This window comes from Bactrocera dorsalis, chromosome 5, assembly GCF_023373825.1.
Source record: "Bactrocera dorsalis isolate Fly_Bdor chromosome 5, ASM2337382v1, whole genome shotgun sequence".
NCBI lineage: Eukaryota > Metazoa > Arthropoda > Insecta > Diptera > Tephritidae > Bactrocera > Bactrocera dorsalis.
The window spans coordinates 3443117-3460437 of NC_064307.1; positions in this window are offsets into that span (position 1 = coordinate 3443117).

Below are 17321 nucleotides of genomic sequence, written 5' to 3' on the forward strand. Positions count from 1 at the left end.
GCTTTTTGTGCCCCTGCCTCAGCCTGTGTCTGTCGGCATCTCCGCATATCCGTACATCCACACGCAGCCAATGCTGCCACAGCATCAACCGTATGTTGCCAACATTGGCTTATGCTGCAGTTGATATTCGTGCATTGTTGTCGTTGTTGCTGCGCTTACTTGCGCCATTGTGCATGTGGCTGTTGCTATTTTTATTATCATCAGTTTGCTGTAGCAAAGCTTTTTCTTCGCTTTTTTCGCATTTACGTTCACACACACACATACATGCATACTCTTATTCATATATATATTTGTATTGCTTTTTGCATGTATTGTTGTGTGTATATGAGTATGTGAAATTGTGGGCAAAGTGCTTTCTGCCTGGCGTTGTGTGCCTCCATTGCGGCGCCGGCAGTTAGTAGACAGATTGAATGCGAAAAGCTTTTGGTTTCTTGATTTCCAATGAGTTTTCAATGAAAATCAATCGCAATTTGTTTTTGTCTAATGTGCGCTAAGCTTTTCGTTTGTGTTGGCTTCTGTAATAGATATTTTTATTTTAATAAAATAAGAAAAGTAAGAAAAACTGATTTACAAAATTGTTAGAATTATTTTTAATCAAAGATTAAAAAACTTACATATAATTAAAAATTATCGATTCTTATACAATATTAACAGCATTCACTTTGTTTAATGACAAACATTTCTTTCATTCAATTGTATTATCACCGGTATATTATAGAAAAAGACTTTTTAAGCAAAATTCGTTTTTTTTTATTGAATCCCTTCAAGGGTGATACACCATTTATAGTGATCCTCCAACTTTTCGATATCATTTTTGTAGCATGAAAGTCAAATTAAACCTCAGTTTCGGGGATAAATTCTATTTAGCAAGCATTTTTTTTAGATCTGAGAAAAGGAAAATGTCACTGTGTGTGAAAATGTGGACGCAATTCGAAGCCTAATTCATGAACAGCACTTTCATGTAATAGTCGCCGTAGATGGCACTTCCTTTTTCAAGGTAGTCAACACAAGCAACCCGAAATACAAACGACATGACATGGCGAGCTGACTGGACTTCGGAGTGAAATGATTGAGCCATTTTTCATCTATTATCGATGCAACAATTTCTATTCTTATGTGCGTATTCAGCATCTCCAAACAGTGCTCCGATTCATCAACTCGTCCTTGTTTTTGGTCAAAAAAAGAGCTCTCGCGTTCACACTTTGCACAGAGCTTTCTCGTATCCAAATAATCGTGAATTATATCACGTTCACAGTTCGGTTGATATCTGTAGAGTGTCGGCTATCTCGAAAAACTTCACTTTACCGTCACCCAAAAGTTTTTTGTGGACTTTTTAGTGGTTTTTGTCGGCAAACCCCCACTTTTTGGTCCACTGCCTTCACCGTCTTTGGTGCTCATTTCATCGCGTTTAAATTTAGCATACCAATCCTTGATGATTAGCCTCGATAGATGCCAGCCTTCGAATACGCATTATAAAGGCAAAATTTTATTTCAGCAGGATTTTCCTCGCAAAAAGCAATGCTTTATTAACATACACTAAGACAAAAAAGCAACCGGAAATTACAATTAATTTCCCCGGGTAAATGATATTTCAAAGGAATGTTGCTATATTGGTAGAACTGTTCTTAATCTCTATGCCAAATATGAGCGCGATCTGTCAATCAGTTTGTTTACAGCAGCTGCTTAAGTCGGTAAACCTCAACTTTGCGATTATTATGGATAAAAATATCGAACAAAGATTTTGTCTAAAATTTATATTTGTAGACAAATTTCTTCTGCGGAATCGTTGCAAATGTTGAAATAATGATTCAAGAACACAACCCCATGAGTGCAATGCCTTCAAAGGCAGTTGGAAGATCGTTGAAGACAAGCCTTGTTCTGGACGACCGACCTCTTCAACTGATGAAAATATTAAAGTGTTAGGGAGATGGCAAAAGAGCTCACCATCTCCCGCGAGTCCGTTCGAAGGATGGAAATTTCGGATATGAAACGCGATCTCACACGACTCGTCCCAATAAAGCTAAACTTTTTCCAACAAGAGTACGATTGTGACCGGATTGAAAACTAAAAACGCTGTGAATACCATCGATCAACCATCGTATTCAACAGATTTGGTTTTGATTTTCATCTAAAGGTGGGAAGTATCAAGCCCATTGACACACTTATGCATCGATTCTTATGAAGGCATTGGCTGCTGCCGCATTTATTTAGTGAGTTATCGCACTTTTAGTAGTTATTAATATTTTCGATTTGCTTGCATAAAAATACGAAGAATATTGATATATGCCAAAAGACTTTATAATCAACCCAACCTCGTAATTTGGTGCTCGTTGACTTCTATTTGGTCATGGCCTTCTTTGCAGAGTGAAGAGTAAATCAGCAACTGACGAGCTCAAAGCAATTTTATTGACCGCAACCTAACGAAAACGTTCTTTTCTGCGACGTTTTTGAGATGGTAAAAAAATACGACCCCTTGAGTGATGATGTTTAAAAATAGTCAATCAAATTGTGAAGGACCAATTATATAAAAATATATGTATGAAATGACAAAAGCTGAAGATTTTTTTCAAACTTGATCAATTTTTACATAACGACACTGTAATTTCATAAAAAAATTTCGCTCAAAATATGAATGACGTTTGTAAAATATGGTAAATATTAACTGTCATTCAGGTCTCTAAAGCATATTTGTATATTTGAAATAAGAAAAGCGGACCTCCAATATTGCACCCAAACAAAGAAACGGCTTAGAGCAGGACTGTTTTTCTATAGGATTTTCAAAAAGTCAGATTTGTATGCCAGATCAAGCTTATTATTAACTTTGCCTCGGTGATTTAAGCCTTTAAATAAAAACATTTATTGATTTTTTGAAAGAGCTGCAATTGCTCTAGAGCTGCGCTGTGCTGCTTTTGCTGGCTTGTGCCTTAAAGCTAAATATTAGAGTTCTTACACATTTTGAGTCATCTTCGTAGGAATCATGAACAGAATGAGAAGCTTCGAGAATGTCTCGAAATTCAAATTTTATATTCTCTGGGGTTTAAGCCACCATCGGCAGCGCTTTTGCCGCCCAGTCAAAGTACTCTGACTCTTGCGGCATGAGATAGATAATAATAATTTTTTCGGATTACTCTTTGTGGTCATTCCACGCGCCTTAAAAGCCATTTCAAGAAAGAAAATTTCATGCGAATTATTTTTTTTGTTTTTTTTTTCTGAAAAGCTGCTCCCGGTCAGATAATTGCGAGAAGCGCTGCAATTGACTGAATATTAAATCATTTCACTGCATGCTGCGAAGACACTGCGGCCAACAGGAATGTATTTTTTTAATTTCTTATACATATTCTTCTTATCTCTTATGCGACTTGCATTTATTTGTGTGTAATTGTTTCTGCAGCTCCTCGCTGTCTTTCTGTATTTGCAGAGCCTCTTAAGGATGAAATGAAAAATGCGCACATACACACACACATACAAATATATGGCAATTTTATTCCATATTCCTTGAATTCATTTATTGCATTGCCTTTGCTTTCTTTTTCTCCTCTTCTTCGCTTCAATTTTTACGTTTTACTTTTTAATCTGCCTTAACGACTATTGTAAAATGAAAGGCAAATGGGAAAATGGAAAAACTCCCAACCAAAGTCATTTCGGAATGTTTGCTATTGTTGCAGTTGTTGTTTTTTGCTGATGCTGTCGATTTTTATTGCCACTTAGCTACCTCAACTTTTGTACCATCTTCTGCAGTTGTCTTAAAACCGGCCACCTATATTTGCACTTACACACACACACACGCACACAATTACAAACATACATTATATACATGTAAATATATAATATACCTATAGTATGTATTTGTGTGCTACTCAGTGGCGTGTGCGAAGCAGTTTGCAGTCAACTTATCCGCCGGATGTGGTGTGAATTTCTGATAAGTTCCGTTGCTGTCTGCCATCCCATGTTCCTGCCCACCCGACAGCGCCGTTCTAACGGCTTCCACCACACTTGTGGTGCTAAGATTTCTTCGTATTTTCTCTGATTTATTCTTATTCTTTATACTCGTACTTTTCGCAATAACTCAACTTTTCACTTTTAGATTTCTTTTCTTTTGAGATTTTATTAAATATTTCAAGCAGCTGCTGCATCGATGAATGAAAGGATAAGAAATGGAAGGCAGAATGTAAAACGACTGCGTTGTCTTTAAGATTTGTGCTTTTACGGTGGTCTTACTTCGCAGATTTGGTTTTTAAGCGCAGTTCGTTTAATTGTGTTTAATCGCCTTTCCTTTTCTGGGATATAAGTATTTTTAAATTGCCATTTCGTTATTAATGAGGGTGATAGACGCTTTTTTGTCATGTGACCTTTCTTTTAGTCAACGTATAGTTCTCATTAAAGGCGATCTACGGTATTATTTGATTAAATTTTGCTCGGATAGTAAACATTAGCTGGGCGTCCAAACTGAGGCGATAAAATTTTGGTTCTAAGTTGGTACAACCTTTCTTCAAGGTTGGTGTGAAGTTTGATCTCCAAATGTCTAGTGTTCTTTTTCTTTTTTTTGGCTTAAACACCAGTTATTCTGCGTTAGATTTCGAGGCTGTCATTGTTATTAGCGTTGGGGTTGATGCTGGTTCCAAGGTAGACGAAATTATCGACGATTTCGAAGTTATGTTTCTTTGGTGACAGGAGATATTTCGTCTTGTTCTCGTTCTCACCAGACCCCTTTGCTTCGCTCTTCATTTACGACCCAAAACGTTTGGTTGCCAATTTTTACCATTGAAAAAAAATTTGAACAACGAGTTTGCATGAAGCGCTGTATCTTCATTGGAAACCTGGTTACGGAATTATTGAAAATGTTTTGAGAGTGTTTTGAGCAGTCTACCCTATCACAAGCACAGGTACTTGAGTTGCAGAAAGCATTCAGTGAAGGTCGTGAAGTATTTGATATTCCGATAATGACGGGAAAGTTAAAGAAACTGTTAAAGATATCAGAGGATCAGCACATCTTTTATGGATCAACTCAAGACCTTTTTGTTAATGCTTTGACCAAAAAATCTAAATCTTTTGCCACAACGCCTTCCAGTAGAGGTTGCAAAAGAGTTGTCTGACAACGTATCTGCTGACCCTGCATTCATCAAACGCAGCATTATTAGTGATAAGATGTGGGTAAAGATGACGTCGAAATTTTCCAAAATGAGTCGAAACTGCTTAAGGCTTAAGAGCCTATTTTGAAGGCGTTATTAAAGATTTATGTTAATATATAGTACATGAAAATTGTCTGTCCGTATCAATTATAATCAGATGGTATAGAACGGTTAAAATTAATTTCACGAGAAGATGGCAAATTTTCAGGAAGAAACTTTTAAATACTGTTTAACGAAGTATTTTAAGATTTAACTGTGAATGTCATAAAGACTTGTATTTTTCCTGGCGCAGTTACGTTTTCATCAACTTAGTTGAGTGTTTTTTCTTCTCTACACTGAACTCTTCATTCTTAAGCCATTTTGAACTTTTCTGCTGCAAGTTTGGCCTTAGAGGCCAACTAATATTTTCCATGCCTGTTCTACGCTTTTTTCATGGTATGAAAACGGACTGGCTATCGGATTTCTAGATCGACTGATCGAGCACTGGACAAATTTGATCTTATCCAAAGGATATGTCTGCTGAAACACCGTGCTATTGCAATGTAGATATTAAGTAGTCCACACATCTCCTGCATTCACGTTACACATGCACATACACATACATATGCGAGAAGACAAAATAATCCTCGACAGTCTGCTCGGTTGTCTGAGATTAATTTCTCACACATGAAGCTGTGAGCATTTATTTACATTTACTTTGTATGTCGTAATGTTTATTTAACTACTTTCCTTGTAAAGCAACACAGACTCGCACTCACACACATACATACATCTGTTCGATATGAGCAGCCGTGCACTTTGCAGCATGTTAGTTATGCAACATCAATTCAATAATCACAGGAAACGCTTTGAGGACATTCACACTTACTGCCAGCGAACTGCAATAAGTAAACAAAAGTCAAAAAAGTAGAAAAAAGTGAAAAATAGAATAACTGTAATAAAGTAAAAGGAAGCGCTGCCAAGTGGCAAAGAAGCACGCACACAGCCAACCAGGCGCACTGATGAGTGAGGGAGGGCGCCGCGGGAAAGCAACCGAAAATACACACTCGATAGTGAAGGCTAGAATGTGTGTGTGTCTATGTATCGCTTATAGCTTTTAAGTAAATTTATTTGTGTGTGAGTGCTTAAATGTCATTGCATCTGCCAGCCGACAGACGCCAGAGCACTCAGTCAAGGCGTCCGCCATACAACGCCCTTTTCACTCCATTTAGCCGTGTAATACACACACACACATGCACGCACAGCCGTTTGTGCGGGAGTCGCTGCAGACATGTCATTTGTAAGTGGGTATGTGTGTGTGTGATTGGTTGCAAGCAAGCAGCAAGTTTGTTGCATTACATTCATGTAACGCGCGTTTAATAGTACTCACATATTTGTGTGTGAGTGTGCGTTGTCGCTTAGTATCGTGTATTTGACATGTCGTCCTTGTTGGCGCTGTGTCCTCGTTGGAGCACAGTGTATTCACCTTCATCCTTGTTGGAAGCGAATCGACGACATCAATAATGCAAGTGCACTGTTCCACTTGAGGTTCTCCACCTCACCCCACCGCTGCCAGCGGCTGCACGTTGCTCTTCGTCGGCGAGAAGATGTCGGCGCTTAAATGCAACAGTGTTGGCGGCTACGACGGCAATGTTGCAAGGATATTTTGTGGCAGGAAGACGTAAAATGTACGTTATACTTCATTGAGCGGTAAAAAGGATGTTTATTTATTTTCAACCAGCAGTCGCATTGTACGCTTTCCTACTTTTAAATACATGTAACGCGGAGTGGATGCAGCGGGAGTGGCGTTTTCATGTGACTACTTTTATGTATTGGTAGACTCGCATTTGCAGAAAACGCGTCATCACACAAATAAACTGCTTTTTAGGGCGAGTTATATGATTGCTACTCATAATGATATTTATACTCACAATCATACTTATACTCGTTCAGAGTTATGCTCATATTTATATTGGTAGTACTTATTCAGGTGTACTCGCGCTCAGATTCATAGTTCAGTCAAAAATTTAATCCTGGTCATTTACATTCATTCCCACTACTCAACATTTTACTCAAATCATCTACACTCATATTCATTACTCGAAAGTTTACTCATACGTATTTACTTGTATGCCCTCTACTCAAAATACTACTTGCTACCAAACATTTCACTCATACCCATTTACTACTCAAAATTATACTTGTACTAATTTACATTTATACCTTGAGTATATTGAGTCATATTATTACTCAAACTTTTATTTATACTCAGACTTACTGCTCAACCTTTTACTCATACCCATTTACATTGTTACTCACTACTCAAAATTTTACTCGTACTCATTAAATTTATATTCAAAACTGTAGCGAAATTACTTCTCAAATTTAAACTTATACTCATACTGACCAACCTTTTACTCATACTCTCTACTCAAAATTGTACTATATTCATTTACTCACTACTCCAAATTTTACTCATACTGTTTTTACTCATGCTCACTACTCAAAATTTTACTCGTAACTATTCAAATTTCTTCTTAGACTTAAAACTGCTTCCTAACATTTTACTGAGACTGACTACTCAAAACTGTACCAATAAAAATAATACTCACTACTCAAACTTGTACTCATATTCATGTACTCACTACTCCAAAGTCTACTCATACTCACTACTTAAACTCAATACTCGTGTAAATTTATACTCATATTTTCTACTCATACTTAGAGTTATACCCACCTCCGTCTTAAATAGCTAGCCCTTCTAGTTACAAAGTAGTTACTCACAGCTTGTGTAAGAACATTATATTTTTATAACAACGAATACCGCATAACATTTTAAGGACATTGTTGCTCGGCACACACACACACACACACACAAACAAGTCAGCGTCAGTATATTTGTGCGCCTTTAGGTGAGAGCTTCCTCCGCATGGGCGCAATTCACAAATTTCAGTTGCAACTTTACAAGTTTGCGTTTATTGAATATATAAAAATGTTAGTGGCGAAAGCAAAAAGGGCACAAAACGGCAAACACAACAACAACAACAACGGAAAGCCAAGCAAAAGCAGCAAAAAGCAAGTTGAATAACACATTTGTGAAATGTAAAAATGTAAGCTTTGAAAAATTTCAAGTATCAGACCGTGCAAAAAGTCAAGAGGAGCGGCAGCCGAGGCGGTGCGGGGCGGGCAAAGTGTAGTTGAGTGCGCCTGCAGCATGGCAAATGCGGTCGAGGCTTAAAAAGTTATGAATGCATTGCCAGCCAAGAGTGCGTACGGGTAGCGGCCGTGAGTGGCGAGGGGTGGGGGGACGGAACACAAAATTGAAGGATAAGCGGCAAGGTAAACAGTAGAGTGCACACTACTGCTGCTGCTGCCTTTAGTGTTGTTGCGGAAGTAAATGTGTGCTACAGCCGTATCAGTCGGCACACCGACCATAATGCAACATGCAGACGCTCGAGCCCATCGAGCATCTCCTCGGCTGTGCAAACATACTTAGTAACGAAAAGAGGAGTATGTGCGGCCGTGAGGTGGAACGAATTGCTGTGGCAACATGTTGCGAAAGTGTGGCGCGAATGTTGAAAAAAGATATGTGTGTCTGTGGTCGGGTGGAGAGAAAAGTTATGCGAAATATTTGATGGTCGGAAATATTACTTCTGGAGAATAGTGTGAAGCTTTCTTTTGCTCATTATATTTAAAATTAAATTACCCGATAACATTTTAGTTTTTGTTAGGGCTTTAATTGTCATGTCATTGGAAGGATCTACATGTAGTAAATACATTAATTTTTGTGGATTATATAATATAACATGAATTCAAGTCACATAAAGTAAACATAACGCAACTGTATATCATCAAATCACAGATTCAGCATCAAGACTTCAGGTGCTTGATCGGTTCATAAATTTGTAAGCTCATGTTGTATTTTTCATTAATTTCAATGAAAGTATTAATTTCAACTCACATGATTAAATCTCAACACCAAATCACATCATACCATGGCTCATTCTCTCAGTATATTCTCTATAATCCACAAATTATCACGTAAGTCAGACAACTTGAATATGAAATCAGTTACTAGTCAAAAGAATTGAAATATGAGATGATCATATCCATGATTTTTAATCATGTGATGTAAATTTTGTAGCTTACTATATCTTTATAGTTATACAATCAGTTAATTGCAGGAAATTTCTGAATAACATTTGTGATTGAATATTAATATATATAACATGTATAATAAATCAAATCTGTTATCACCCTTCTTAGCTCATACCACATCACCCCTACACTTAAAGATCAGTTACTAGCATTTGTGTCACAATTTATATAACCAATGTGTTTGAAATTTTTGCAGTATACCTTATAAAAATAAATAAAAACTTATGTGAAATCACACATTACATAAAATGATATCAAATCACCACTCTACATCCTTCAGTGATCGCATGATGTGATGCCACATTACCTGATATAAAAACTACATAATTCATTTGTTATATGAAATCACAAATTAGACAATGTGATATCACATCACCACTATACATCATTCAGTGATCACATGATTCGACTTTACATCACTTGATATAAAAAGTACATAATTCGTTAATCGTTTCAAAAATATATCGAAATATATGACTTGTCTCTTATAATACCATATATCAGCGAATGTTTCGCGTATCTGCTCATATCACAGCATATACTATACTTTGTAAATCATATCACATGACGTTAAATAAAGCCGCCAAATGTCACTACATCGCTCATATTTCACTATGAAGCTCCACTTAACCGTCTTATCGAAAAGTTATTATTACAATAAGAGAAAAATAAACTCACGATTTGACATCCCATCGCAATGCACATCAGATACTTGATCAACGTATCACATCTTATTAGATAAAATAGGTGGTTTTCATGAAATATTAGCTGTAAGCGTAGAGCAGCTCACTTCATTTGACTCATACACACTCACACTTTACATCGTAATACAAGACACCTTGCAACAACTTAATTATTTTCAGAATATTCTTTAGTTAGGCACCACTTTCATTAAGTAGTTTGAATAAAAGACGCAAATTGTTATTCCATTCCATATAAAAACAGTGTAACAAAGGAGCAAAATCAAAATGAAACTTTGAAATTGCAAACTTACACTTACATAAAGTGCAGGGGTCACACGTGAACCCGGTAAACACGAGCGTGTGTGTGTGTGTGTGCTTTCATGGTACTTGGCAGCAAAAACAAATTTGACTCGATTTGCTTTGTTCAACGTAAGCTGCAACATCACAAAAAGAAAAAAAAATAAACAAAAAATAAACAAAAAAACAACAACAACTTAATAAACAATTGTAATTACACCAGCATACAAAATGCAAACATACAAACGTTTGCATGAACATGCATATGTGTACATAACAGTATTATAGCAATGCTTGTCTGCTACGCCCGCCCTGCCACACCCCCTCGACCCTGTTGACTTAGTGCCAAGCAACAGCGTTCTTAACCAGTTGCCTCCGACCAACTTTGGCTCTCGTCTTTCGCATTTTATTTTCAAAATGCTCTAACACACATTCGGTGCGGCCGCTTGTGTTAGTGTGCATGTGTGTGTGTGTGACTGAGGCTCCTGCTTGCTTGCCACTGTAACTGTAATTTCAGCTCAAAAGTAGTAAACTATGAAAACGACAACGACAACGACAACAAAAGCGCACTTAATGTAAACTGCACGAAAAGAAAGCATGAAGAGCAAAATAAAAACCAACAACAATGGACGGAATACACACATAGTTGTAGTTGGCTGGCAGTGTAAGTGACAGTCGACAGCAAACTTTGACTTTTGACTGCATTTTATACGATCATACACATACAGTATTACGCACACAAACATACATACTTATGGACACACACACAATCAAAAGCACTGCTACTGTAATATTGCTGCAACACACACATACAGCCCGCTCCACTGAACAGCCATCAATTGCCATACATGTATATAGGTATATATGTGTGTGTAAGTACGCATATACATGCATATGTGTAGGTGTGTGTGTGTGTCAGCGCAAATTGTTATTTTCCTCTTGGCTCGCCTTAAAATTTATTTCACTTCATGCCCATCTTTCCTTCTCCACTTTCCTCAATTTTTATATCACACCTCCACACTCCTTCCCCCCTCCACCGCTCGAGCGTATGCTTGTTGAAAATTTTCCATGCAGCTTTGCGACCACTTTCATTATTATCAGCCAAAGTCGGAGCCGAAGCCAACGTCAATGCTGTTGCTACACTTGCCACCATCATTCCGATTGCTATTGCCATCACTATCAAATTCATGCAACTGCAACATGCAATTTACTGCTTTTTGTCACTTATATTTTCTGCACTTTTTTCTTTTTTCGAACTTTTTTCTATATTCTTATATTTTCCTTTCACCACATCCTTTTCTAGACTCTAATCGTACACTACTTCTCACAATTTGCTAGTGCTTTTCGTCTCGCTATGCATTTTGTAACGCGTTGACCTCATCCTACGGCGCTTAGCACGTGTCTTTCGCCGCCCACCGCCTTGTCACGCTCACGCTAACGGAACACCTTGACGGCCGCACAAACGAGTGTCGTGCCAAAGTCTTGGCATCCGTTCATTCACTGCTTGCTCGCATGTATGTATGTGTGTACAAGTTAGAAGTTAAGAAAGGATATATATGCACATGTGTATGTGTATAAATACATTTGATGCATGGTATATATAGATAAGCTTCCACTTATAAGTTTGCGTGTTTGTTTGCCTTTATAAGTCGCCTTTTGTGTGCTTGCATAAATGTGTTTGTGTGTATATCCTTCCAGTTTTCTTCTCACCCTCTTCCCCGTGCATGCAATTCATCGCCTGCTCGCATTCTTCATTATTTGCCACCAAGTACCGCAACCTTATAACGAAAAAGTGCAAGAGGCAAAGTGAATAAAAAATAAATATAATAAAAATAAAAATGTAATTTCAAGCGAAAATGAAAAAGTGGAAATAGATAAAAGCTAAACGCTTAATTTTTATATATTTCGCAAGCATTTTTTACCATCGAAAACAAAAAATATTGGCGAATAAAATAAAAGAAAAATACCAGTGCCCATAAACTTGCCACTGCGCTCGCCTTAGGAAAATAATTTCTCATAGTTTGCACAAGTTCTGCTTAAATTGACTGTTATTTGAAATACATGCAACAGTGTGCGCCAATAAAGTTCACTCTAAAGCTGTCAAACCGTGCAAAAATTTCATATTTCTGGTAGAATATTATTTTTCTTAAGTATTGTGTGAAAATCCCTATGAAAATGTATTTTGAATAATCTTTGGATTGCTTTTCAGGTGCTATATAATTTCGAGAAGACAGTCTGGGTTGTCCTTGCTCTCTCTTCGTACCCTGCAGCTATGACTGCTCAATCGTCTATCGACTCAAATTCAAATTTTGACCCACCTTGCCCAGAATTTATTATAAAGTCAATCCTCTTATCATATAAAGACATATAAGTGTATAAAGTATCACAAAAAATATGCTAAATTACAAAAACAAATTCAAAATATTTTTCAAATACATTACATTTTATATTTATGAATTTGAAAACTGTTCCTAATTTTTGATCAATTCTTATGAAAAGAGATAAGGCAAGAATGAACAATTTCAACTGCCGACATGGCATATAAGTAACATCAAAATATATTGTACGAGGGCTGCTATATATATTTCTGGCCTAATAATGAAAATATTAATATTTATCAACGAAAATGGTTTTATTGTTTTTCAAAATATTCTCCATCAAGATTTATACACTTTTGCATGCGCTCAAACCAATTTTCGAAGCACTTTTCCCACTCCGATTGAGACACCTCCAAAGCATGGTTTTTGAATGCTTCAACAGCATCTTCTGGCGACGAAAACCATTGACCACGCATTATTTTCTTGATGTGTGGGAATAAAAACAGTCATTGGGTGCCAAGTCAGGGCTGTGCGGCGGATGACCCATCAATTCGACGTTTTGGCTGGTAAAAAAGGCGCTGGTTTGAGCCGATGTGTGAGAGCTCGCATTGTCATGGTGCACAATGATTCGTCTTCTCTTGTTCGTTTTTCGAATTTCTCCGAAGACTTCAGGCAAACAAATGGTGGTGTACCACTTAGAATTGATCGTCCTACGTCCCACATACGTCCTGAAGGTATGTTACATGACGGTCTTGCATTATCAGTTCACGTACGGCATCGATGTTTTCTGGCACAACGGCTGTTTTTGGACGACCTTCACGGAATTCGTCTTTGAGTGAGCGTCGGCCACGGTTGAATTCGTTGTACCAGTCTTTCACAGTGCTATAGGATGGTGCTTCATAGCCATACAAAGATTTTAGTTCATCGATGCACTCTTGTCGTGATAATTCACGTCGAAAGTTGTGAAAAATGATCGCACGAAAATGTTCACGAGTTAATTCCATTTTTTGGCCGAGATGAATTTTTTAATTCCCTGTAAATAAAACAATTCACGATTAAATGAAAAAACGTTCTGAGTGATGTTATGCTAAAAAATGTCAAACTTTCCAATGGAAATGTCAGATTGCACCTGGCAACACTTAGTGTTGCCTACGCCAGAAATATATATAGCAGCCCGTATTAGAAGATATTATCCATACAACGAGCCACGGTTGACAAAATAATGGTGTTTTAAAAAAGTTGAATTTTACCCAGAATTATGAACATATTTGGCATGCTAAAAACTATTTTTAATCAGATAATTAGCATTCGAAACACTCAATCAAGTTTAAAAATTGTGGTTTTGAGAAAAACGAGTTTAAAATAAACTGACTGAGCTGAACTTTGAGTTTGATTGATTGAGTTGAACTAAACGACTATACTTTAAATGAGTGTAACTTAAAAAATTTTCGAAATTTTCATTTAAAATTGTGATTTTGAAGGGATACAATACCAAAAATGCAAAAAAATAAAAAAAGCTTTTCAAAATTTAAAAAAAAAAATTAAAATATAATATGTATATATGTAGGTATACAAACTACTTATTTCTAATGCAATCATTTTTCGGAAATCTGAGAGCAATATACAAAGAATAAAAATGATATAATTTGTTTGATAGTGAGCAAATGTGGAAAGAATTTGTGAGTTTCTTTTTTTAAATTTATAAAAAAACATAAAACCTAGCGCTACATGGCGTGTACGTAGCACTTTAATAAGTTATACAGCCTTCTAGGAAAAAAATATGATAATCTAATTCAATGCTAAGGTTGGAGTAGACTTTGATTGACTCAGTAAAACTTATTTCCTGGCTTATAATTTTAGAGCATTTCCTTCATTTTGAAAAATAAGACATCCGAACACTTTTAGCTCACACTGTTTCGCTGCGTAAGCTACACTTCAGTCAATTGCCACCCACACAGTTAAGTCCGTTGCAATGAAGAAAAGTTAAAAATGCACCAGAAAGTGGGAAAGAAAAATTTGCCAAACTGCAGCATACAAATAGAGCCAAAGACGCTGCGTGGAAGAGCCCCAAAGCGGGGTACACGGAATAATGTGAAGTGAAAATACTTAAATGTAAATAAAATAGAATTAAAAGAAATGACAAAAAGAAAACGAAAAAGAGCGCAGCACATTACAAGCAGCAATGAGAAGGAAAATAGCTGGGCAGCGGGGATGGCAGGTGCGGGGGGAAGAGAGTGACATTGGCTGGCGCTTGCTGCAGGCAACTCGAACTGCTGATTTTGCACTGAAAATAGTTTTGCAGCATCTTTGCTGCTTTTGTGGCGGCAACTAAAGCGAAATAGCATTTTTGTTGCTATTGTTGGCAAGCTTTCTCCTAAGCTTTTTATTGCTCTTCCACTTTTTAGTTCCAATTTTTCGTCGTTGTTTTTTCGTTTTTCTGCAGTTTTAAGTTGAAGAAGCTGTGCGCCGCTGCTGCCACTTCTGTGCGGCTGCTCCGCAAACCCAAAAAGGATCAAAAGAAATTGCGAAGGTGAAACTTTCAGCAGCTAGTGGCTAGTGGCAGCAACAAAATGAATTGCGTTTATTTACTCACGGGCACAAGCATCATATACACACATGCATACGTATCTACAATGTGCATGTGTATGTGCGTGTGTGAGTTGGCGCTGCAATGCAACTTTTATTGCAAAGGAGCTAAAACAACGCAGACGCCGAGCAAAGTTGCAATTCAATGGCAGCGCTGCAAGTTTGTGTATAAGTGTGTGTGTGTGGGAGTACAAAGTAGGAAGAGGAAGTGGTCGTAAGAAGTTTGTCTTTTGGTCGTCCAACTGCAGCGCTTTGACTATAACAAAAGTAGTAAAGCAAAACTTTGCGAACTAAAGTAGCGCGCAGGCGGAAGCGGTAAAGACGACAGCCGTGATGCTGCCGATGTTGGCGACGAAGTTGCTTGTCTTTCGCTCCTTTTGTCTTTCTGTCTTCGAAGTGCTTTTAAAACACAGGGTTGGTTGCAGCGTTTGCAGTAGTTAGGGTTGTCTTAACAAAATTAGTATATACTAAACATAATTTTCTAGAAAGTAAGGAAATAGTCGAAAAATAATAAGTGAATAGTTAGTTATTGAAATTAGTTATTTTTTTTTTTTAATTTTAATATTTGTTAGAAACTATACTAAGCAAATTTGAGTTAAATTATAAATTGATCTCCTTAGTGAGTGGCATGTCAAGTGTGAAATTAAAAATCAAAATTCGATTTTTTCATATTACCTTTTTCATCACACCTTTCTGAAATTATTATTTTAAACATTTTTTAAGTTACTGCTTTCTTAAGTGTGGCAGCTCAGTTCCATCAGATCCATTAGTTTATCTTTAATCACGCTTGTTTTCTCAAATCCAAATTTTTTGCTTGCGACCTGCCGTCTGAGGCCACATCTAACTCGAAAAATATCTAATTACTTTTCTTTCGTCTTTCGTTAAATTTACGAGGTTGAAATCGGGCGATTTTGATTCCCTGGATATTATTCTTGGATAGAAGCAGCTAAAAATGTCGAAAAACCTCCTAAGGGATACATAGTGAATGCTTGTAGGGTATCGTGTCCAATATCAATTGCATAATAAGTATACCCACCGTTAATTCTTGCCAATAAATTGCTCTGAGGACAATAATAGGAATTGTGAAATTGCTTTTAGCTTTTTCCCTAATATTGCCTTCCCATCCAGAGAAGAGTGGGAATCGAGTGGGAGGTGGTGTCTTTTCTCCAAAACTTGATACCAAATTCGCCTTCCGTCTATACAGATAGCCAGGTCACTTAGGGGTTTCGTCCATATTAGTGAAAGAGATTTAACATCCTACTTCATGATACACCGTACTGTAATGGGTTTCAGGACATAGTGTATACCTGGCAAGTATGAAGTAGATGACTAGCCATATCAGGTATCTCCCTACAATTAGACCCCGAAAATAGTGAATTTATATACCTCAGGTTACTCGCAGACATTTAATCGACAAATAGCTGAATCTCGGTGTTACCAATCTATGTCTTCCTCTACAAGCAGGCAAACGTTGCATAAATGGAATACGGGCCACACCTGCTTTCTGTTAAAATGTAAAAGGAATGACATAAGAGCTCTAGTAGGATTCCTAACCGGTCACTGTCAAACTGGCAGACCAGGAATGTCATATAGCGACTACTGTAGAAGCTGTCGGAAGGTAGAAGAGGAGAAAACTATAAAACAACTTCTCTGCGAAATTAAGGCTCTATATAGACCAAGAATCGCGACTATCGATAGTGGGTTCCTTAGCGACGTCTCGGCGGTTGCACAGATAAAATTATTCATGCTGATGAAAGGGGCCTGGTTCAGAAAGGAGTCAATGGAGTGGTGGCACTTTAATCCATGTGGTATCGCAATATGTTTCCTAAAGGCCTAGGTGTGTCATTAGCCAGCCACCTATCTATCTACCTACCTTGGAGCTTCTTTGAAACTCTACATCTTCAATGCAAAATTGCAAATTGTTGAATCGATTTTTTTTAATTGTATTTTTAATACTCGATGTCATGTCTTAGCATAAAGATGCGTCAATTTGTATTTGATACCCTAATTGAAGTAATTTAAGTAAGATTTACTTTTAAATAATTTTTTAGGGTTGCCACTTGTTTTGGAAAACATATTGATAAAAGGTGGGGCGGTGAGAATCACCCTGTACCGAAAGTAGTACCATCCATTTAGAACATTGTAATAAGAAAATAATAACGTAAACACCA